This window comes from Oncorhynchus masou, chromosome 13, assembly GCF_036934945.1.
Source record: "Oncorhynchus masou masou isolate Uvic2021 chromosome 13, UVic_Omas_1.1, whole genome shotgun sequence".
Lineage (NCBI taxonomy): Eukaryota > Metazoa > Chordata > Actinopteri > Salmoniformes > Salmonidae > Oncorhynchus > Oncorhynchus masou.
In genome coordinates, this window is record NC_088224.1 from 46,243,864 (window position 1) to 46,267,128 (window position 23,265).

Here is a 23,265-nt window from a genome sequence, read left to right on the forward strand (position 1 = left end):
TAGATTCTCTAAGGCGGCTCATTTCATTCCTCTCGATAAGCTCCCTTCTGCTAAGGAGACGGCTCAGATCATTATCGAGAATGTTTTCCGAATTCATGGCCTTCCGTCTGACGTCGTTTCCGACAGAGGCCCGCAGTTCACGTCTCAATTTTGGAGGGAGTTTTGCCGTTTGATTGGGGCTTCCGTCAGTCTCTCGTCCGGCTTTCATCCCCAGTCTAACGGTCAAGCCGAACGGGCCAATCAGACTGTTGGTCGCATTTACGCAGTCTTTCTTTTCGTAACCCTGCGTCTTGGTCAGAACAGCTCCCCTGGGCAGAGTACGCCCACAACTCGCTTCCCTCGTCTGCTACCGGTCTATCCCCTTTTCAGTGTAGCCTCGGGTACCAGCCTCCGCTGTTCTCATCTCAGCTCGCCGAGTCCTGCGTCCCCTCCGCTCAGGCTTTTGTCCAGCGTTGCGAGCGCACCTGGAAGGGGGTCAGGTCGGCACTTTGCCGTAATAGGGCGCAGACTGTGAGGGCCGCTAATAAGCGTAGGACCAAGAGTCCTAGATATTGTTGCGGTCAGAGAGTATGGCTCTCCACTCAGAACCTTCCCCTTAAGACAGCTTCTCGCAAGTTGGCCCCGCGGTTCATTGGTCCGTTCCGTATTTCCCAGGTCATTAATCCTGTCGCAGTGCGACTTCTTCTCCCGCGCTATCTTCGTCGCGTTCACCCGGTCTTCCATGTCTCCTGTGTTAAGCCCGTTCTTCGCGCCCCCGCTCGTCCCTCCCCCCATCCTTGTCGAGGGCGCACCCATCTACAGGGTTCGTAAGATTTTGGACATGCGCCCTCGGGGCCGTGGTCATCAGTACCTAGTGGATTGGGAGGGGTACGGTCCTGAGGAGAGGAGTTGGGTTCCCTCTCGGGACGTGCTGGACCGTTCGCTGATCGATGATTTCCTCCGTTGCCGCCAGGTTTCCTCCTCGAGTGCGCCAGGAGGCGCTCGGTGAGTGGGGGGTACTGTCATGTCTTGTTATGTCTGTTCCTGTCCTTTCTCTTCATTCTCTCTCTCTGCTGGTCTTTTTAGGTTACCTTCTCTGTCTCTCATTCCTCAGCTGTTCTACATCTGCCCTAACTAGCTCATTCTCTCTTTCCCCACCTGTTCTCTCTTCCCCCTCTGATTAGGTCTCTATTTCTTTCTCTGTTCCTGCTACTTTCAGTGTCTGATTCTTGTTTGTGTTTTTTGATGCCAGAAGCAAGCTGTCGTCTCGTTTGCTTCCACCTTGTCCTGTCCTGTCGGAGTCTGCATGCATGGCAGGTGCAACCTGCATTATACTACGTTCTTTTGTTCCATTGACTACGTTGGAAGAGGATTTATGCCATTCCTGTTTTTTATTAAAGAACTCTGTTTTCTGTTAAAACCGCGTTTGGGTCTTCACTCAAGTTCATAACACTGACTAGTCTCCCAATCCCTGCTGCTGAAAAACATCCCCACAGCATGATGCTGCCACCACCATGCTTCACCGTAGGGATGGTGTCAGGTTTCGTCTTTTGGCATTCAGGCCAAAGAGTTCAATCTTGGTTTCATCAGACCAGAGAATCTTGTTTTAGGATCTTTTTGGCAAACTCCAAGTGGGCTGTCATGTGCCTTTTACTGAGTGGCTTCCTTCTGGCCATTACCATAAAGGCCTGATTGGTGGAGTACTGCAGAGATGGTTGTCCATCTGGAAGGTTCTCCCATCTCCACAGAGGAACTCTAGAGCTCTGTCAGAGTGGCCATCGGGTTCTTGGTCACCTCCCTGACCAAGGCCCTTCTCCCCCGATTGCTCAATTTGGCCGGGCGGCCAGCTCTAGGTAGAATCTTGGTAACTCTAAACTTCTTTAATTTAAGAATGATGGAGGCCACTGTGTTTTTGGGGACCTTCAATGCTGCAGGTATTTTTTGGTACTCTTCGCCACATCTGTGCCTTGACACGGTCACTGAGATCTACGGACAATTCCTTCAACCTCATGGCTTGGTTTTGGGTCGGACATGCACTGTCAACAGTGGGACCTTATATAGACAGGTGTGTGCCTTTCCAAATCATGTCCAATCAACTGAATTTACCACAGGTGGACTCCAATCAAGTTGTAGAAACATTTCAAGGATGATAAATATAAACAGTATGCACTTGAGCTCAATTTTTAGGTATGTTTTTTAAATTTTCAATACATTTCTAAAAACCTGTTTTTGTTTTGTCATTATGGGGTATTGATTGATGAGGAAAAAGTCAAGGGGTCTAAATACTTTCCGAAGGCACTGTATACTATCCTTAATACTTAGTTTGTATTTACTGTGCATCTAGTTGTTTTCTGTGCAAAAGATGGGTTAGTTGTTAAATAACAAAACCGGTGTCTGCACAACTATGGGGCAAAACAGACAGGATTGGCTTTGACTGTTGACAACATGCAAACTATTTAGTCTCCATATGTTTATTGAAAACAAATTTGTTTGCACAATGAGCACTTGTCTCTTACATACATTGCTGCAGTTGTTGTTTAGCTAGCTAGCAAATTGTATCCATATTAGCATAGACATGACATCAGTCAAAACAAGACATGGTATCAATAACAAGATATAATGAGCTGAAACGAGCCACCTACAGTGCATTCAGAAAGTATTCAGACCCCTTGACTTTTTCCACATTTTTTATTATAAAATGGATTAAATAGCTTTTCCCCCTCAATCTATACACAACACCCCTATAATAACAAAGTAAAAACAGGTTTTTAAAATTGTCTGCAAATGTATTAAAAAAAATGTAAAACCGAAATACATAACTTATTTACATAACTATTCAGACCCTTTACTGTGAGACCCAAAATTGAGCTCCGGTGCATCCTGTTTCCATTGATCATCCTTGAGATGTTTGAATACTGAGTCTGAATACTAGATTTGATTGTTTTTGTTATACATTTGCAAACATATCCAAAAGCCTGTTTTTGTTTTGTCCTTATGGGGTATTGTGTGTAGATTGATTAGGATATTATTTTAATAAATTTTAGAGTAAGGCTGTAATGTAACAAAATGTGGTAAAAGGGAAGGGGTCTGAATACTTTCCCTAATGCACTACAATTCCCCACATGGCAGCTTCTTGTCATTGTTGCTAGCTATCTGACCGTCCAGAATCATAACAACCTTCAAAATCAAAACACCACACGCCTTCCTGCCACATCGATGCGGGTGCATCATTTTCGTGACGTTGTCAGCCAACCAGTCTATTGTGGCAGGTGATTGAAAAATGACCAGCGAACTGCAGTGCTCAATAAAACACTGTGCTTGGAATTACCAAAATCTTTGTTCTAGATTAGGGATATCCTGCTTTTTCAATCATGAAGATCAAACATTGTATTACCTTTAATAATGGCGCTTGATGTCGGTGCAGGTTGAATCATATTGGTGCATGTGGTTCGTTAGTATTCAGAGATTGATAGTTGAAGACAGAAACATGACAGAGAAACACAAATGTTCACAGTGACTAATTTATTTACTGTTTAATGAAGGGTAACACATTCCTTGTACTTCTATAGGACGAGATTTACCCATTGTTGCCACTTGCCATTCAAAATATCACAGATACTAACACAGTATTTTCTTCCTATCATTTAAAGCCTACTGTGCATTGAACTGTCCATTGCTTCCCTCTAGAGGCTACCTGTGTAAAAACAAGCATATGATCAAATTTACTAGAGAAGATATTGCATTTATGTATCAAAGTTTTTGTCGACACTATGGCACAAAGTATGTGTTGTAACTGTCCTGCAACAATCATTTTACTGAAATGAAGGGGTATCTGAGCAAATTGTGTTTGGTAACTAGAACTCGTTACCATCTTAATACCACTTTATTTTGAGTTGCTATGTAAAGTGCTACCAATGTTTTTAATACAGCCTGATGGCCAGGTCAGCCATTCATGTAGCCTACTATGGACAACCCAGGACAGTTTTACAATACATTGACTTTTAGGAATACCATAGGAATAGAAAAGAAGTCCAAATAATAGGATTGACCAATGTTAAGTTCATTACAATCTTGCAATAATTGAAATGAATTATGGAGTTCCATAGATGGACTCAACAGTTACCCTCATTCACATCTACCTTTATATTGAAAATATGTTACCAGATTGAAGTGTATTCAGAGCCAATCTGTGCAGACATTTGTTTCATTTAATAAAAAAAAACTTGCTTCTTTGGAATATGACAGGGGATATATAAAGCCAATATGTAAAACATATCCCAACTTTGAATAACTTTCTCAAATTACATTCCGGTGAAATATATTGACACCCTTGCACTTTTCTTAAATATATATATATATATTTATGTTGGCCTCCACACCATTGTATTGGATTTTCAGCATTGTAGAATCACTTTTATTTTTGAAACTTAAGTATACAATTTAGAAAAGAAAATGGACCTAATGGACAAAATTATTACCACCAAAGAGCTAATACTTGGTTACACAGCCTTTGGTCAAAATAACTGCCCACAAATGTTTCTTGTAGTATGAGCTTGCTGCACCTTTCTACTGGAAGTTTAACTAACTTTTCAGCTGCAGACTGCTCCAATTCTGAAATGTTTAATGGGTGCCTTCGACCAACTGCACTTTTCAGATTTCGCCATAGGTTTTTGATGGGATTCAGACATGGAATCAATGTTGGCCACTCCAATTCACTCGGGCTCCCTGAGTAGTGCAGCGGTCTAAGGCACTGCATCTCAGTGCAAGAGGCGTCACTATAGTACCTGGTTCAAATTCAGGCTGTATCACATCTGGCTGTGATTGGGTGGTGCACAATTGGCCCAGCATTGCTGAAGTAGGCTGTAATTGTAAATTAGAATTTGTTCTTAACCAACTTGCCTAGCTAAATAACTCAAACCCATAACCCTGGTGTTGTAAGCTCTGTGATCTACCAACTGAGCCACATGGGATCAATGCTAGCCACTCCAGAACAGTTCAGTGTTTTTTTTTCTTGAACCATTCCATGCATTTTGATGTGTGTTTGCGGTTGTTATCCTGCTGGAAGACCCACAACCTTCGAAGGAGACCCAGTTTTTGTACACTGGGCTTAACATTGGACTCCAAAATACCCTGATACTCTTCTGATTTCATGATGCCGTGCACACGTTCAAGGCCCCCAGTACCAGAGGCAGCAAAGCAACCCCTTTGAATGCTTCAATTGGTCGTCAGGAAACCTAGCACTGATTTGTATTGCCAAATAGTTCTAATTTGGTTTCATCAGTGCAAAGAACATTTTCCCCAGGATTCAGGCTTGTTAGGGTGTTTTTTTTTGCTAAGTTCAATCAGGGTTTTGTGTGTCTCTATCAGAAGTGGGGTCTTCCTATGCTTACCAAAGACCAACTTAAGAATTCAAAGAATTAACACCCTTCCTTCAATCAAACACAGGGGGAGGTTTGATAATTCTGTGGGGTTGCTTTGCTGCCTCTGGTGCAGAGGGCCAAACAGGCATTTAATACATGTGCACTTGCTAGTGGTAACTTTAATTAATGTAATACATTAATTTAAAAGTGAACAATAGTAGCAAGTAACAAAGGTTTGGCATCTAAATACATGAATGTCTGTTCTTTTACAGCCAATCCACTCTGAAAAAGGCACAAACCATCATAACAATATACATACATACAATTATGTGTTTCTCTTAATCTTGCAATTAAACAGTTTAAATATAGTCTGGATAACTTGTCATTATAAAAGGCAGGACAACAGCTGTGTGACAATATTCCTGATATCCTTCTTCCAAAGGAAGGGTTTCATTGAAGTAGGTGTTTTTTGGGGGGAAGCAATGTGTTATCATGGATTATCAAGGCATTTCGAACTTGTGAGTTAAGCTCATGTAAAATGTGTTCATTATGAGTGTCACGCCCTGCTCTATATTTATTATGTTTATCTTCATTTATTGGGTCAGGCCAGGGTGTGACATGGGTTTATTTGTGGTGTGTTTCGTCTTTGAGTTGTGTGGGGTGTATAGCATAGTCTATGGCTGCCTGAGGCGGTTCTCAATCAGAGTCAGGTGATTATCGTTGTCTCTGATTGGGAACCATATTTAGGTAGCCATATTCTTTGAGTGTTTCGTGGGTGATTGCTCCTGTCTCTGTGTCTTCACCAGATAGGACTGTTTAGGTTCACGTTCTGTTTGTTGTTTTTGTATTGTTCGTGTTTTTTCGTTCTTCGTTAAACATGTCTCAAAAATACCACGCTGCATTTTGGTCCGCTCCTCCTTCAACAGAAGAAAGCCGTTACATTTTACATTACATTTAAGTCATTTAGCAGACGCTCTTATCCAGAGCGACTTACAAATTGGTGAATTCACCTTCTGACATCCAGTGGAACAGCCACAATGAGTTAAGCTCTACTACATAGCAAAACAATAAGCACCACATATTTATCCAGTTTTCATTTAAACATTTTATAACTTGACTTTACTCAAGTTGCTATCATTTGCCAGGTTAGTTCTAAAGAACTCCTGAATCCTCCTCCAAAGGTCGACCTCTGCTGCTGCGTGGGACCTGGGCACACCTCCCCACGCAACAGGCATTCCAATAACACCATGAATACTGGACGGGCAGAAGGGCATGCAGGGTGTCTACGTAGTGTCCTGCTCCAGGATAAAATACTGACTCGTAATTATCCTTCCCATGATGCTTTAGTTGATGCATTGCCTGATCTGCAAAATAACAACTGTCCCAGTTTTGGTAATCCTCTGCAGCAACAAAGAGAAACCTTCCATTGGCTCTCTCAATTGGGATGAGCGTTGCCTGATTCTCCTCTGCCATGGGGTCATTAATAACATATTTCACATTTAAGGCCCGGACTTGGTAGCAAAGGCTCTTTTGGTATCAATCATTAGGGGAGGTATGACTGTGCCTTTGTAGTGAAGAGGAATCATGGAATTGGAACCATTGATCCATACAGTAGCAGCAATGCCTGGCAGAAAAGTGGCAATGGACAGTGCTAGATCACCACTTTTGGACAGTGACAACAAACCTAATCCAGAGCCGCAAACCTTAAAAGATAAAGGGACAGCAAATAAAGCACCAATAAGACATTCAGGTAGTACTATTTCCATGAAAGACGATTGATTTGAAGTAATATTGAAGTAATTACAAATTAATGAATAAGCTGTAAGCAATTATAAACTAATTTTCACATTATTACTATGTTCATACCCCTTTAATTTGTGCTGTAAAGTAATATCAACAAGTTAATGAGGAAATCAAATCAAACCACAGGATTATTTAAGGCTGACCTGCGGCTGATTTTTCAAGAACTGAATCGCCTCCTCAAAATACTCCAGATGGATCTTGGTCACGGTTTTAGGATTGTCATCAGCCCCATATAATGACACTGTAAAGACCACAAAACCTCTGTTGGCAAGAAGAGAAGCTCTTGTTTCAGATAGACCTCTTCCATATGTGTATAGGTCTAAAACAGCTGGATGTGGACCTATTTCTGTAAAGGAGGAAATATACACTTGAAAACATTGAAAACCAGCACACATCACGTTGACGGTAAATACCAACTTCTAATAAACTCAGCAAAAAAAGAAACGTCTGTACTGGTAAATGAGTGAATAGGTGTGGAGTCAGGCGCAGAGAGCAAAGGATACGGGAAAAACACGCTTTAATGTCCAGAAAATCACACGAACAAAAATCAGGCGAACAACACGTGAAGAAAATAAAGGACAATGAAAAAACCCGAAAATGCAAAACACAAAACACAAACCACTCTAACACATACAGATGAACAAGCCCGCACAAACAGAAGCGGGCTAAACTAACTTAAATAACCCCACCCTAACAACCAAACAAGAAACAGGTGAAACCAATTAGACAAAACCAAACGAACACAGAACAATGGATCGGTGGCAACTAGTAGACCGGCGACGACGAGCGCCGAGCGCCACCCGAACCAGAAGGGGAGTCACCTTCGGTAATATTCGTAACAACGTCCCTTTTTTTAGGACCCTGTGCATTCAAAGATAATTCGTAAAAATCTAAATAACTTCACAGATATTCATTGTAACGTGTTTAAACACTGTTTCCCATGCTTGTTCAATGAACCATAAACAATGAATGAACATGCACCTGTGGAACGGTCATTAAGACACTAATAGCTTAGCAGAATGTAGGCAATTAAGGTCACAGTTATTTAAGGAAACTTAGGACACTAAAGAGGGCTTTCTACTGAAAAACACCAAAAGAAAGATGCCCAGGGTCCCTGCTCATCTGCGTGAACATGCCTCAGGGATGCTGAAAGGAGTCATGAGGACTGCAGATGTGGCCAGGGCAATAAATTGCAATGTCCGTACTGTGAGATGCCTAAGACAGTACTACAGGGAGACAGGACGGACAGCTGATCGTCCTCAGTGGCAGACCACTTGTAACAACACCTGCACAGGATCGGTGCATCCGAACATCACACCTACGGGACAGGTAAGGCAGGTCCTGACCAGACATCACCGGCAACAACATCGACTATGGGCATAAACCTACCGTCGCTGGACCAGATAGGACTGGCAAAAAGTGCTCTTCACTGACGAGTCGTGGTTTTATCTCACCAGGGGTGACAGTCGGATATGCGTTTCTCGTCGAAGGAATGAACGTTACACCAAGGCCTGCACTCTGGAGCAGGATCTAATTGGAGGTGGAGGGTTCGTCATGGTCTGGGGCGGTGTGTCACAGCATCATCGGACTGAGCTTGTTGTCATTGCAGGCAATATCAATGCTGTGTGTTACAGGGAAGACATTGTCCTCCCTCATGTGGTACCCTTCCTGCAGGCTCATCCTGACAAGACCCTCCAGCATGACAACGCCACCAGCCATACTGCTCGTTCTGTGCGGGATTTCCTACGAGACAGGAATGTCAGTGTTCTGCCATGGCCAGCGAAGAGCCCGGATCGCAATCCATTGAGCCCCCCCCCCCCCACACAAAATATCTGGGAACTTTCAGGTGCCTTGGTGGAAGAGTGGGGTAACATCTCACAGAACTGGCAAATCTGGTGCAGTCCATGAGGAGGAGATGCACTGCAGTACTTAATACAGCTAGTGGCCACACCAGATACTGACTGTTACTTTTTATTTTGACCCCCCCTTTGTCCAGGGACACATTATTCTATTTATGTTAGTCACATGTCTGTGGAACTTGTTCAGTTCATGTCTCAGTTGTTGAATCTTGTTGTTCATACAAATATGTTCATATAAATATTTAAACATGTTAAGTTTGCTGAAACTAAAAACGCAGTTGACAATGAGAGGACATTTCTTTTTTTGCTGAGTTTACATAGTAGACCAAAGGGTAAACAGTAACACCAACCAGGAGGTACAAATAGAACTCCACGAAGCTTCCCCTCTTTGACAGGAATTCTTCTTACTCCCTCTGCAAGCAGACTTCTTTCATTGATTACTTCAGCCAGTATTCCTGGACTATCCTTGGAATGTACACTGAAGTTGGCAAGGCACTGATACAACCTTCTTAACAAACTTAGTGTGTAAGTTGTTTGGTTTCAGAGACCACAAAAGCCCCATAGGTTCTACTCCAGTGTAACTGCCACCTAGTGATGACGCAGTTGTTAAATCAATCGTTCCACTGCAGTTGGCCTCATAGGTAGCTGAGGACCTGAATACAATGCCTTTGTCATCTGTTACTTCTGATGATGAGGCAGCACCTTATTATTAATCAACGTTCAACCAAAGTATTTGTAGGCCTATGGCTTCGATATGAGGACCATGGGAAGCGTTCATCTGCCATTTGCAGTAATTGCATAGGCCTATGGAAATCATTGTGCAGGCCTATGCTGAAACGTTTTTTTAGGACATTAGGCCTACATGTCAGACTACTGTTGGTTTAATCAATTACACGGCTAACAAGCTATATATATATATATATATATATATATATATATATATATATATATATGTGAGTGAGTGAGTGAGTGAGTGAGTGAGTGAGTGAGTGAGTGAGTGAGTGAGTGAGTGAGTGAGTGAGTGAGTGAGTGAGTGAGTGAGTGAGTGAGAGAGAGATCTAGCACCATAACCAATGGAACATATTTCAAGTGTAGATCAAGCTAGCTAGAATTGCTGGTTTCTGAGCAAGACTCACCTTGACAATAACATTAGCCATCTTAAATCATGACCTGATTTTTCACTCTGTTGTCTTGCACACAGTCAGTAGCTATAATGGTACTCCTCCATACTTTTTTGGGACATTTTAAAAATGCATTTCCTGCAATTCTACACAGTTTGACATGACTTATTATCCCCAAGGGATATTTTGAGGGGTATGTGGTATATGTACCGAAAGTTCAAATCCCAGAGCAGAAGAGGTAAAAAAACCTGTTGATGTGCCCTTGAGTAAGGCACTTACCCCTAATTGCTCCAAGGTCGCTGTTGATAATGACTGACCCTGGTTGTGACCCTACTCTGAGGGCGCCTCAGTGGGAGTTCGGATATGCAAAAAACACATTTCCAATTCACACATATAATACACACGTGAGAAATAGGACAAATAAGCTCCTACTAAATTATTTTTATTACACTTTTATTACACGTTGAATGTTGATCCCGACTTCCAGTCAAAGGAAAATCAGAACAAATGCACCATCTTTTACTCTTCAACCTGAGCCAGATTGTCAGTGCTCTGGCCCAATGAGAAAAGCAGGGGCACCCCAGACAAATGAGTGGGGGAGGGCAGCAAATAGACTGTGCAACTGTCTATAGACAGTGGAGCTGAGCAGAGGACACACAGTGCGTCCGAACAGCATTTGGGGACCCAGGGCACCTACTTCCGGGGCAACCCCACGAAAAAAAACATCCTGCATCTCAACACATTTTGACATGGGGATGGGGAAGAGACAAAAATATCTATCCTACACATTTTGTCAGGCTGAGATATCTGTTTTGAAGCTAATTTCCTGCAATTCTACACATTTTGCCATCTGGGGGGCCAAAACTGTTTATTTGTATAAAATAAATACTCGAGCAAAAACAACAAAACACGAGAACAGTCTTGAACGGTGAAATAAACACACAGAACAGAAAATAAACACCCACGAAACACAAGTGGGAAAAGGCTACCTAAGTATGATTCTCAATCAGAGGCAACTAACGACAGCTGCCTCTGAGAACCATACCAGGACAAACACAAACACAACATAGAAAACAGAACATAGACCACCCATCCAACTCACGCCCTGACCATACTAAAACAAAGACATAACAAAAGAACTATGGTCAGAATGTGACAGTACTCCCCCCAAAGGTGCAGACTCCGGGCGCAAAACCTGAACCTATAGGGGAGGGTCTGGGTGGGTGTCTGTCAGCGGTGGCGGTTCTGGTGCGGGACGTGGACCCCACCATAGTCTTTCTCCGCCTCTTTACTCGCCTCCGTGGCCTCTTAAGAGCGGCGACACTCGCCACCAACCTCAGACTGGGGACATAAGCCACTGGTCCCGAATGGACGGGAGATTCCGGCAGCACCGGACAGGTGGGAGACTCCGGCAGCTCCGGAGTGAAGGGCGATTCCGGCAGCGCCGGCGTGACGGTCAACTCTGGCAGCCCCCGGCTGATGGGCGGCTCCTTCAGCTCCCGGCAGCTCAGGGCAGCCGGGAGGCTCCGGCAGCTCAGGGCAGCCGGGAGGCTCCGGCAGCTCAGGGCAGCCGGGAGGCTCCGGCAGCTCAGGGCAGCCGGGAGGCTCCGGCAGCTCAGGGCAGCCGGGAGGCTCCGGCAGCTCAGGGCAGCCGGGAGACTCCGGCAGCTCAGGGCAGCCGGGAGACTCTGGCAGCACTGGGCAGGCGGGAGCATCTGTAGGGAGGAGACGGAGAGACAGCCTGGTGCGGGGGGCTGCCACCGGAGGGGTGGTGCGTGGAGGCGGCACAGGATAGACCGGACCGTGGAGGCGCACTGCAGGTCTCGAGCACCGAGCCTGCCCAACCCAACCTGGCTGAATGCTCCCCGTAGCCAGGCCAGTGCGGCTGTGCTGGCAAAGCGGGGACACCCTGCGCAGGGCTGGTGCCATGTACCCCGGCCAGAGGAGACGCACTGGAGACCAGATGCACTGAGCCGGCTTCATGGCACCTGGCTCGATGCGCACTCTAACCCGGCCGATACGAGGCACTGCTATGTACCGCACCGGGCTATGCCTGCGCACCGGGAACACCGTGCGCCTCATGGCATAACACGGTGCCTGCCCGGTCCCTCTCTTTCCATTGTAAGCACGTGGAGTTGGCTCAGGTCTCCTACCTGACTTAGCCACACTCCCCGTGTGCCACCCCCCAATACATTTTTGGGGCTGCCTCTCGGGCTTCCAACCGCGCTGCCGTGCTGCCTCCTCATTCCACCGCCAGCTCTGCTTTGGGGCGGCGATATTCTCCAGCCTGAGTCCAGGGTCCTTCTCCGTTCAAAATCTCCTCCCATGTCCAGGAGTCCTGAGATTTCGGCCGCTGCTGCTGCCCGTTTACCATGCTGCTTGGTCATTTGGTGGTGGGTTTCTATAATGCTCATCATTGGGAGATAGAGAGGAGGACCAAGGTGCAGATTGGCAAGTATTCATATTCTCTTTTAATGAAAACAAATACTCGAACAAAAACAACAAAACACGAGAACGAAATGAAAACCGTCCTGGACGGTGAAATACAAACACAGAACAGAAAATAAACACCCACGAAACACAAGTGGGAAAAGGCTACCTAAGTGTGATTCTCAATCAGAGACAACTAATGACACCTGCCTCTGATTGAGAACCATACCATACCAGGCCAAACGCAAACACAACATAGAAAATGGAACATAGACCACCCACCCAACTCATACCCTGACCATACTAAAACAAAGACATAACAAAAGAACTACGGACATGTCCCCCCACCCCCCTTTGGCAATTTAGCCTTTGCATAAATCTATTGAATGAAATCAGTAATCTAGTTGACAACGGTAAAGTGGCCAATTTTAATTCAGGTTCTCTCGCGGAGCGAGAACGTCCAGGGAACTGGGAGAAATGTTTTTTACTTCAAAACAGTAGAAAGTGCAAAATGTCATCAGTTTAATTGGTTTAAAGGTAACAAAAAGAAAATGAGAAAATTATGTAACATGTTTCTGATAAGACAATAGTTTGTCTTGGATGCATATTTTATGTGGTTGAAATCAGGGGCGTAGTCGGTTTTTGAACATTGAGGGGGGGGGACAATTTTGGCGGGTAATTTTTTTAGTACGGAGTAAAGGGTCTGAATACTTATGTAAATGTCATATTTCCATATTTATTTATTTTTTACATTTGCCAAAATGTCTAAAAACCTGTTTTTGCTTTATCATTATGGGGTATTGTGTGTAGCTTGATGAGGATTTTAGAACAAGGCTGCAACGTAACAAAAGGTAGAAATAATCAGGGGGTCTAAATACTTCCCAAATGCACTGCATATGCAAACACCCCTTCAAGTTAGTGAATTTTGATACTTCAGCCACACCTGTTGCTGACAGGTGTTAATTTTTTACCCTTATTTAACTAGGCAAGTCAGTTAAGAACAAATTCTTACTTTTAATGACGGCCTAGGAGCAGTGGGTTAACCTGTTCAGGGGCAGAATGACAGATTTGTACCTTGTCAGCTCGGGGGTTTGAACTTGCAACCTTCTGGTTGCAAGTCCACCACTCTAACCACCAGGCTACCCTGTGTATAAAATCGCGCACACAGCCATACAATTAGCAGTCATTCTCATTCGCAATTATCAGTGCTTTCGTTTATTATGTTGCTGTTCAGTGGTTCTGAATTAAAGATGCACACGACTGTCCACGTTTTTCAGTGTCTTTGTCCTGAGGTCCTGAGCGCTCTGGAGCAGGTTTTCATCAAGGATCTCTCTGTATTTTCTTCATTCATCTTTCCCTAGACTAGATGGCTATATCGGTCCGCTAATACAATACTATAAAGGCCTAGTGCAATTACATACAGTACCAGTCAAAAGTTTGGACACCTACTCATTCCAAGTGTTTTTCTTTATTTTTACTATTTTCTTCATTGTAGAATAATAGTGAATACATCAAAACTATGAAATAACACACATGGAATCATGTAATAACAAAAAATATATATTTATAATTGAGAGTCCATCAAAGTAGCCACCTTTTGCCTTGATGATAGGTTTGCAGACTCTTGGAATTGTCTCAACCAGCTTCATAAGGTAGTCACCTGGAATTTAAATTAACAGATGTCCCTTGTTAAAGGTTAATTTGTGGAATTTCTTTCCTTCTTAATGTGTTTGGGCCAATCAGTTGTGTTGTGACAAGGTAGAGGTGGAGAAACAACAGTCCATCATTACTTTAAGACATGAAGGTCAGTCAATCCGGAAAATTTCAAGAACTTTGAACATTTCTTCAAGTGCAGTCACAAAAACCATCAAGCGCTATGATGAAACTGGCCCTCATGAGGACCACCACAGGACAGGAACACCCAGAGTTACCTCTGCTGCAGAGGATAAGTGCATTAGAGTTATGAGCCTCATAAATTGGAGGCCAAATGCTTCACAGAGTTCAAGAAACACATCTCAACATCAACTGTTCAGAGGAGACTGTGTGGCATCAGGCATTCATGGTCGAATTGCTGCAAAGAAACCATGACTATAGGACACCAAAAAGACATTTGAGATTTTTGGTTCAAACCACCGTGTCTTTGTGAGACACAGAGTAGGTGAACAGATGCATGCAGGAGGAGGTGTGATGGTGCTTTGCTGGTGACACTGTCAAGTGATTGTCAGGACCCGGTTACGAACCTGGGTCTCCGGAGTGAGAAACAGTCACTTAACCAACTGAGCCACGAATAGTCAGCAGAACCCAGAAGATGAGGCAGACACAGCAGTACTTAAGACGGTGTATTTAATAAAGTAAAAAGGAGAAGTCAATCAATACAAAAATGGCAAATCCAAAAGGTGGTAGGAATAGCACAAAAAAGCCTCAAGAGATACTCAAAAACAAAAACAGAATTCCACAAGAGCATCCACCGGAATCGACAAGAAAACACAGAACACTAGGGCTGGGTGCTAACATACAAACACAGAGCACAGAACTGAGGGAAACTAAGGGTTTAAATACAATCAGGGAAAACGAGGCACAGGTGCAAATAATAATGGGGAACAAGGGAAAAAACACAAGGTCAAAAAGCACAATGGGGGCATCTAGTGACCAAAACCCGGAACAACCCTGGCCAAATCCTGACAGAATCCCCCCCCCCTAGGAACGGCTCCTGACGTTCCTACCAGCTCTCTCAGGGTGGAGGGCCCTGAACTGACGAATGAGGTCAGGGTCCAGGATGTCTTTGGCAGGAACCCAGGAGCGCTCCTCGGGACCGTAGCCTTCCCAGTCCACCAGATACTGCCAGGACCGCTGCACCCGGCGGGAATCCAGTATCCGATGGACGGTATAAGCCGGCTGGCCTCCAATGACACGAGGCGGAGGGGAGGTCTGTCTGCCGGGACAAGGGGAGAAAAAACAACAGGTTTTAACAATGAAATGTGAAATGTGGGATTAATCTTAAGGGATCTGGGTAAGTGTAGGCGATAAGAAACTGGGTTAACTCTCCTGGCAACCTTGAAGGGACCGATGTATTTTTGGGACAGCTTGCGAGACTCCACCCGTAGAGGTAAGTTTCTTGTGGAGAGCCAGACTCTCTGGCCGGGGCGCAGGGTAGGCCCGGGACGGCGACGTCTGTTGGCTTGTTGTTGGTACCTCTGTGAGGAACGCATAAGATTAAGACGGGTCTTCCTCCACATAAGCCGACAGCGTCTGACGAACTTCAAGGCTGAAGGCACTCTGACTTCTGCCTCCTGGTCCGGGAACAATGGAGGAGCATAGCCAAACTGACACTCGTGCGGGGACATACCAGTGGAGGAGGAGCGCAAGGTGTTGTGCGCGTATTCGGCCCAAACAATAAAGGATGACCATGTGGACGGGTTGTCACGAGTCATACATCGGAGGGTGGTTTCCAGCTCTTGATTCATCCTCTCTGTTTGGCCGTTGGACTCCGGATGGTACCCTGAAGATAGACTGGCAGAAGCCCCCATGAGTTGGCAGAAGGCCTTCCAAAACCTTGAGGCGAACTGGGGACCTCTGTCAGAAACCATATCTTGAGGAATGCCGAAGACTCGGAACACATGATTAATTACCAACTCAGCCGTTTCCTTGGCAGAAGGTAACTTAGTCAGAGGGACGAACCTGGCCGCCTTTGAAAACCTGTCGATTATGACTAGGATAGTAGTATTGCCATGGGATGGAGGAAGTCCAGTAATAAAGTCCAATGAGATATGGGACCTGGGTCTGTGGGGAACAGGTAAAGGCTGAAGGAGTCCTTGAGGGCGGAGGTGAGAAGATTTGACCCTGGTAGCACACGCGACAGGCATTGACGAAAGTGGCAACGTCTTCTCTTATGGTAGGCCACCAGAACTTACGCTGGATGAACTCCAAGGTGCGACCTACGCCCGGATGACAGGTGAGGCGAGAGGAGTGCCCCCACAGAAGGACCTGAGTCCTCACTGCCTTGGGGACAAACAACCGATTGGCAGGACCTCCTTTCGGGTCTGGTTCACTAGCTTGAGCACGTCTCACGGTATCCTCAACTTGCCACGAGATCGGAGCCACAATCTTAGCAGCAGGAAGGACAGGCATGTCCGTGTCATCTCGAATGGCAGGAGCGTAGACTCGGGACAGGGCATCCGGTTTGAGATTCTTCGACCCGGGCCGATAGGTGAGGATAAACTGGAATCGATTGAAGAAAAGAGACCATCTAGCTTGTCTAGAGTTCAACCGCTTCGCCTGCTGGATATACTCCAGATTTTTGTGGTCCGTAAGCACTTGAAACGGGTGAGAAGCCCCCTCGAGCCAGTGTCTCCATTCCTTCAATGCCATCTTAACCGCTAGGAGTTCACGATCCCCCACATCGTAGTTCCTCTCAGTCGGGGTAAGCCGGTGTGAGAAGAAAGCGCACGGATGAAGCTTCTTGTCTTCACCCCTCTGAGACAGGACAGCTCCAACACCAACCTCTGATGCGTCTACCTCCACCACAAATGGTTCATCCGTAGTCGGTAGTATCAGGATGGGAGCAGAGAGAACGCGCTGCTTGAGTCCTTGGAAGGCCGTCTCAGCTTCTCTTCCCCACAAAAACCTTGCATTGCCACCCTTGGTTAAAGCTGAGAGAGGGGCTGCCACCAAGCTGAAGTTCTTGATGAACTTGCGGTAAAAGTTTGTGAAGCCCAGGAAACGCTGAACTTCCTTAACGGATTTGGGGTGGGCCAATCCGCTACCGCCCCTACCTCCCTGGGGTCCATTTGGACTCGACCGGGTTCCACTACAAATCCCAGGAATTGTACTCAGGATGAATGGAATTCACATTTTTCCGGCTTAACGTACAGATGGCTGTCCAGGAGGCGTTTGAGTACTTGTCTGACATGCTTAGTGTGTTCTTGAAGGGAGCTCGAAAAGATGAGGATGTCATCCAAGTAAACGAAAACAAATATGTTAAGCATATCCCTAAGCACATCGTTTATGAGCGCTTGGAACACCGCTGGGGCGTTGGTCAGGCCGAAGGGCATCACCAAGTATTCATAGTGACCAGTAGGCGTGTTGAAAGCGGTCTTCCACTCGTCACCAGGTCTGATCCGCACAAGATGGTATGCGTTCCGCAGGTCAAGCTTAGTGAAAACAACTGCTTCCTGGAGCAGCTCGAAGGCTGTGGCCATAAGGGGTAGCGGGTAACGGTTACGGACGGTTATGGCATTGAGTCCCCGGTAGTCGATGCAAGGACGTAATCCACCGTCTTTCTTGGCCACAAAGAAAAACCCTGCTCCCGCCGGGGAGGTGGATGGACGCATGAGGCCTGCTTCCAGAGCGTCCTTGATGTAGGTATCCATAGCAGCTCGTTCGGGTGGAGATAGGGAAAAGATCCGACCCCTGGGGGGCAAGTGCCCGGAAACAGGTCGATGGGGCAATCGTAAGGTCTATGGGGTGGTAGCATGGTGGCCCTCTGTTTGCTAAACACCAGTTTGAGGTCATGGTAACACTCGGGAACTCGGGTCAGGTCGATGGATTCTAAAGACTCGGGAGTAGAACTCGGGAATTCTGGAAAATACAAGTAGCTTGGCACGTAGGACCCCACTGCTTGATAGTGCCCACAGACCAGTCGATGTGAGGGTTATGGCTGTGAAGCCAGGGGTATCCAAGGACGAGAGGGATCTCGGAACAGGAGATCAAATGAAAGTTCATCAATTCCTGGTGTTGTGAAACTGAAAGTCGCAAGGAGGTAGTGACATGAGTGACAAGTCCAGATCCCAAAGGGCTTCCATCCAATGTAGTAACCCTCATGGGGTCACTTAGAGGTTCAGAGGGAACGCCATTCTCCTTCGCCCAGACACCATCCATGAAGTTACCTGCGGCTCCAGAGTCTACCAAGGCTTGAAGGTGAAGCTTGTGGTTGTCCCAGGAGAGGGTGACTGGAATGAGCAGACGGGAGTTGGACGGATGGGAGGAGGTTATGTTTCCCGTTACAGTTCCCCCGGTCTGTACGGGACAGAGCGTTTCCCTGGAGCCCGGGACACGTGGAACGGAAATGGCCCGGTTTGCCGCAATATAGACAGCGTCGCTCCCTCATCCGGCGGTCTCTCTCAGCCTGGGAGATGCGTCCAATCTGCATGGGTTCCGATGGAGCCAGCGAGGATAAAGGTGGGGACTCGGAGCTGGGACTGATAGGGGCTAGAGGTCTACGGTTGAGTTCTCTCTCTCTCAGACGCTGGTCAATGCGTGAGGCCAACTTGATCAGGGACTCGAGATTGTCCGGTGGTTCCCGAGTGGCCAGTTCATCTTGGATAGTGTCGGAAAGGCCTTTCAGAAAGCACACCGTGAGCGCCTCGTTGTTCCAGCCACTTGCTGCTGCCACCGTGCGGAACTGGATGGCATAGTCCGTCACGCTGCGCCAACCTTGGTGGAGAGTCAGGAGCTGTTTGGCTGAGTCAGAACCACTGCTTGGGCCTTGAAACACTTGTTTGAATTCCTCAGCAAAGGCAGAGTAGCTGGCACAGCAGGAACTATGGGCATCCCACACAGCAGTAGCCCAGGCCAGGGCTTTTTCCGACAGCAGGGTGATGATATAAGCGATCTTAGACCGGTCGGTGGGAAACGACGAGGGTTGTAGCTCGAAGGAGAGAGAACATTGGGTGAGAAACCCTTTACAAGCACTTGGATCACCTGAGAACCGTTGGGGAGGTGGAAGACGAGGTTCAGCCAGGGGGTTAACTGCCATGGGTACGTGAATCTGAGGTACTGGGACGGGAACTGTTGCCGGGGTAAGACGATCAGATATTTGCTTAATGGAAGTCAGCATCTCCGACAGAAGATGAGAATGTCTAGCCATTAAGGCCTCTTGCTGAACCAGGGCGGCTTCGTGGCGTTGGACAGTCTCCTGGTGGTGGGACAGCATGGCAAAAAGGTCCTGGGAACTGGCTGCCTCTGGGTTCATTTTTGGCTCTGTGTTTCTGTCAGGACCCGGTTACGAACCTGGGTCTCCGGAGTGAGAAACAGTCACTTAACCAACTGAGCCACGAATAGTCAGCAGAACCCAGAAGATGAGGCAGACACAGCAGTACTTAAGACGGTGTATTTAATAAAGTAAAAAGGAGAAGTCCTTCAATACAAAAATGGCAAATCCAAAAGGTGGTAGGAATAGCACAAAAAAGCCTCAAGAGATACTCAAAAACAAAAACAGAATTCCACAAGAGCATCCACCGGAATCGACAAGAAAACACAGAACACTAGGGCTGGGTGCTAACATACAAACACAGAGCACAGAACTGAGGGAAACTAAGGGTTTAAATACAATCAGAGGAAACGAGGCACAGGTGCAAATAATAATGGGGAACAAGGGAAAAAACACAAGGTCAAAAAGCACAATGGGGGCATCTAGTGACCAAAACCCGGAACAACCCTGGCCAAATCCTGACAGTGATTTATTTAGAATTCAAGGCACACTTAACTAGCATGGCTACAACAGCATTCTGCAGCGATACGCCATCCCATCTGCTTTTGCGCTTAGTGGGACTATCATTTGTTTCTCAACAGGACAATGATCCAACACACGTCCAGGCTGTGTAAGGGCTATTTGACCAAGAAAGAGAGTGATGGAGTGCTGATGACCTGGCCTCCAGTCACCTGACCTCAACCCAATTGAGATGGTTTGGGATGAGTTGGACTGCAGAGTGAAGGAAAAGCAGCCAACAAGTGCTCAGCATATGTGGGAAATCCTTCAAGACTTTTGGAAAAGCATTCCTGGTGAAGCTGGTTGAGAGAATGCCAAGCGTGTGCAAAGCAAGTCATCAAGACAAAGGGTGGCTACTTTAAATAATCTAAAAATATTTTGATTTGTTTAACACTTTTTTGGTTACTACATGATTCCATACATGTTATTTCATAGGTTTGATGTCTTCACTATTATTCTACAATGTAGAAAATAATACAAATAAAGAAAAGCCCTTGAATGAGTAGGTGTGTCCAAACTTTTGACAGGTACTATTTATAATATATATATGTATTATTACTTATTTCTATTTGTTTTCAGTGGGTGCTGTAGCACCCTCAACATGCACACTGTCTGCCATCTGCCCGGTACAGTTGAAACAGGGATTTATCCATGAAGAGCACACTTCTCCTGGGTGCCAGTGGTCATCGAAGGTGAGCATTTGCCCACTGAAGTCGGTTACGATGCCGAACTGCAGTCAGGTCAAGAACCTGGTGAGGACGACGAACATACAGATGAGCTTCCCTGATACGGTTTATGACAGTTTGTGCAGAAATTTTTCAGTTGTGCAAACCCACCGTTTCATCAGCTGTTCGTGTGGCTGGTATCAGACCATCCTGCAGGTGATGCAGTCGGATGTGGAGGTCCTGGGCTGATGTGGTCTGCGGTTATTTGGACGGTTGGACATATTCTCTAAAATGACATTGGATGTGGCTTATGGTAGAGAAATTAACATTCAATTATCTAGCAACAGCTCTGGTGGACATTCCTGCAGCCAGTATGCCAACTGCGCGCTACCTCAAAACTTGAGACATCTGTGGCATTGTGTTGTGACAAAATTGCAGTTTTCTGAATGTATTGTGTCCTCAGCACAAGATAAAACTGTTTAATGATCATGCTGTTTAATCAGATTCTTGATATGCCACACCTGACACGTGGATGGATTATCTTGACAAAAGGTGAAATGCTCAATAATAGGGATGTAAACAAATTTGCGCACAAAATTTGAGAGAAGTACTATTTTTGTGCGTATGGAAAACTTCTGGGATCTTTTATTTCAGCTCATGCAACCTACACTTTACATGTTGAGTTTATATTTTTGTTCAGTATAGTTTTTACTAGATAACTAGTCTCTCCAGGTCGCCTCCAACCATTTTCCAATGCTCCAGTTTATGCCTAGAGTTGGGTTTAAGACAGCCACTTACAGCATTAAAAGCAATTTACAGCCTTGCCCAGTTGAAACTCATGAAGCCCATAAACCAGTTGGGACAAGGTACGGATGTTATAGGTTATATTGTGACCATTTATTTATTTTTTGTCCATGGTACACGTCAATAGATATCACTTTCCTACCCCCTCCTCCAGGTTTGATGAATGCACCAACCAGAACCTCAAGACCGCCATGGGCCATTCCCTTGACGGGTACCAGGAACGGTGGGTGAACAACCTGAAGGTAATTCTCTTTGCACACAACAGCAGCATCCAGGCCTCCACCATGTACGGACGGGAGTCGCAGCTGTTGACTGAGATAAACAATGCAATTGTATATACAATTATTGCATATACTGTATTCTTTCAAATTTGTGATTGACTTAGTGTTCTTGTTTGTCTATTGCTTTTGTTGCAAAAATACTTTCAGATCACTGAAATCCCACCTGATGTGGTAGAAGTTGTCGAACCAGATCAGAACGCCTTCGAGGACCACCTTTAGGCACGGACTGAGAAGGATGTGGAGGTTTTTGACCAGGTAAAAATTGTCTGCTGTTAATTTTTTTTCTGGACCTCCAAGAGATATGTAAGAAATGTATTTGTAATATGAAATATGATTGCATTTATTCCTGTTATCAATCAAGATGAGACTGATCATCGACAAGGCTCAGGAGAAACCGAAGGAAAGCCACCTGGAGGAGAACCAAGAAGGGGACCAAGTGCTACGACATCCTTCCGAATTACTTGGTTTGGAAGGACAAAATAAAGGCGAGATCTCTCTGCTCTTTCGCACCAAGCTGGGATCAACTACTGTTAAGGTTAATACAAAACATCATAGAAAATAACTCTGCATTTGCACACAAAATAACCTGGAGCTAGTTTTAGTTTCCCCTTTGTCTTCCTAGGGTTACCTCGGTGGAAGCCAACAATCTTCTCCAGTTGGAGCAGTTGGATGGTCGACCACTGAAAGCCCTGACGCCCTACACTTATGTGAAGCCCAATAGACAAAGTATGTTAAGCTATGGTTGACATTTGAGAAAGCAAGAAATGGTAGTTCAAATCAAATGTTATTTGTCACATGCATCTAATACAACAGGTGTACACCTTACCATGAAATGCTTACTTGCAAGCCCTTAACCAACAATGCAGTTCAAGAAAGAGAAAGAGTATTTACTAAATATTTACTGAAGTAAAAAATGAAATTAAAAGTGACACAATAAAATAACAATACTTTTTTTTCCTGAGGTCTTGGCTGATTTCTTTTGATTTTCCCATGATGTCAAGCAAAGAGACACTGAGTTTGAAGGTGGGCCTTGAAATACATCCACAGGTACACCTCTAATTGACTCAAATTATGTCAATTAGCCTATCAGAAGCATCTAAAGCCATGACATAACTTTCTGGAATGTTCCAAGCTGTTTAAAGGCACAGTCAACTTAGTGTATAGAAACTAGGACTACTGAAAATATATTATTTCAGTGTAGATAAGGGAAGGGCAAGTTAAAATAAAAATGGCAGCCAGACAAGCCAGTGTATGAATAGAGTGGAAATTAGCTGATTTTGTGTATCTGTAAGGTAAGTAACTTTAATGTGTCAAGCAGATTACACATTTTCTTTGCTATTTCAGAAACGTAGCAACGTTTAAGACATGGATTTCATGTTCGAATGTTAACACACCCAAAAGTAGTTCAAAGTAATGTTTTCATTCCATTAGCCAAACAAAACTTGTTAAAACAGCAAAATTGTTGCGGAACTCAGCC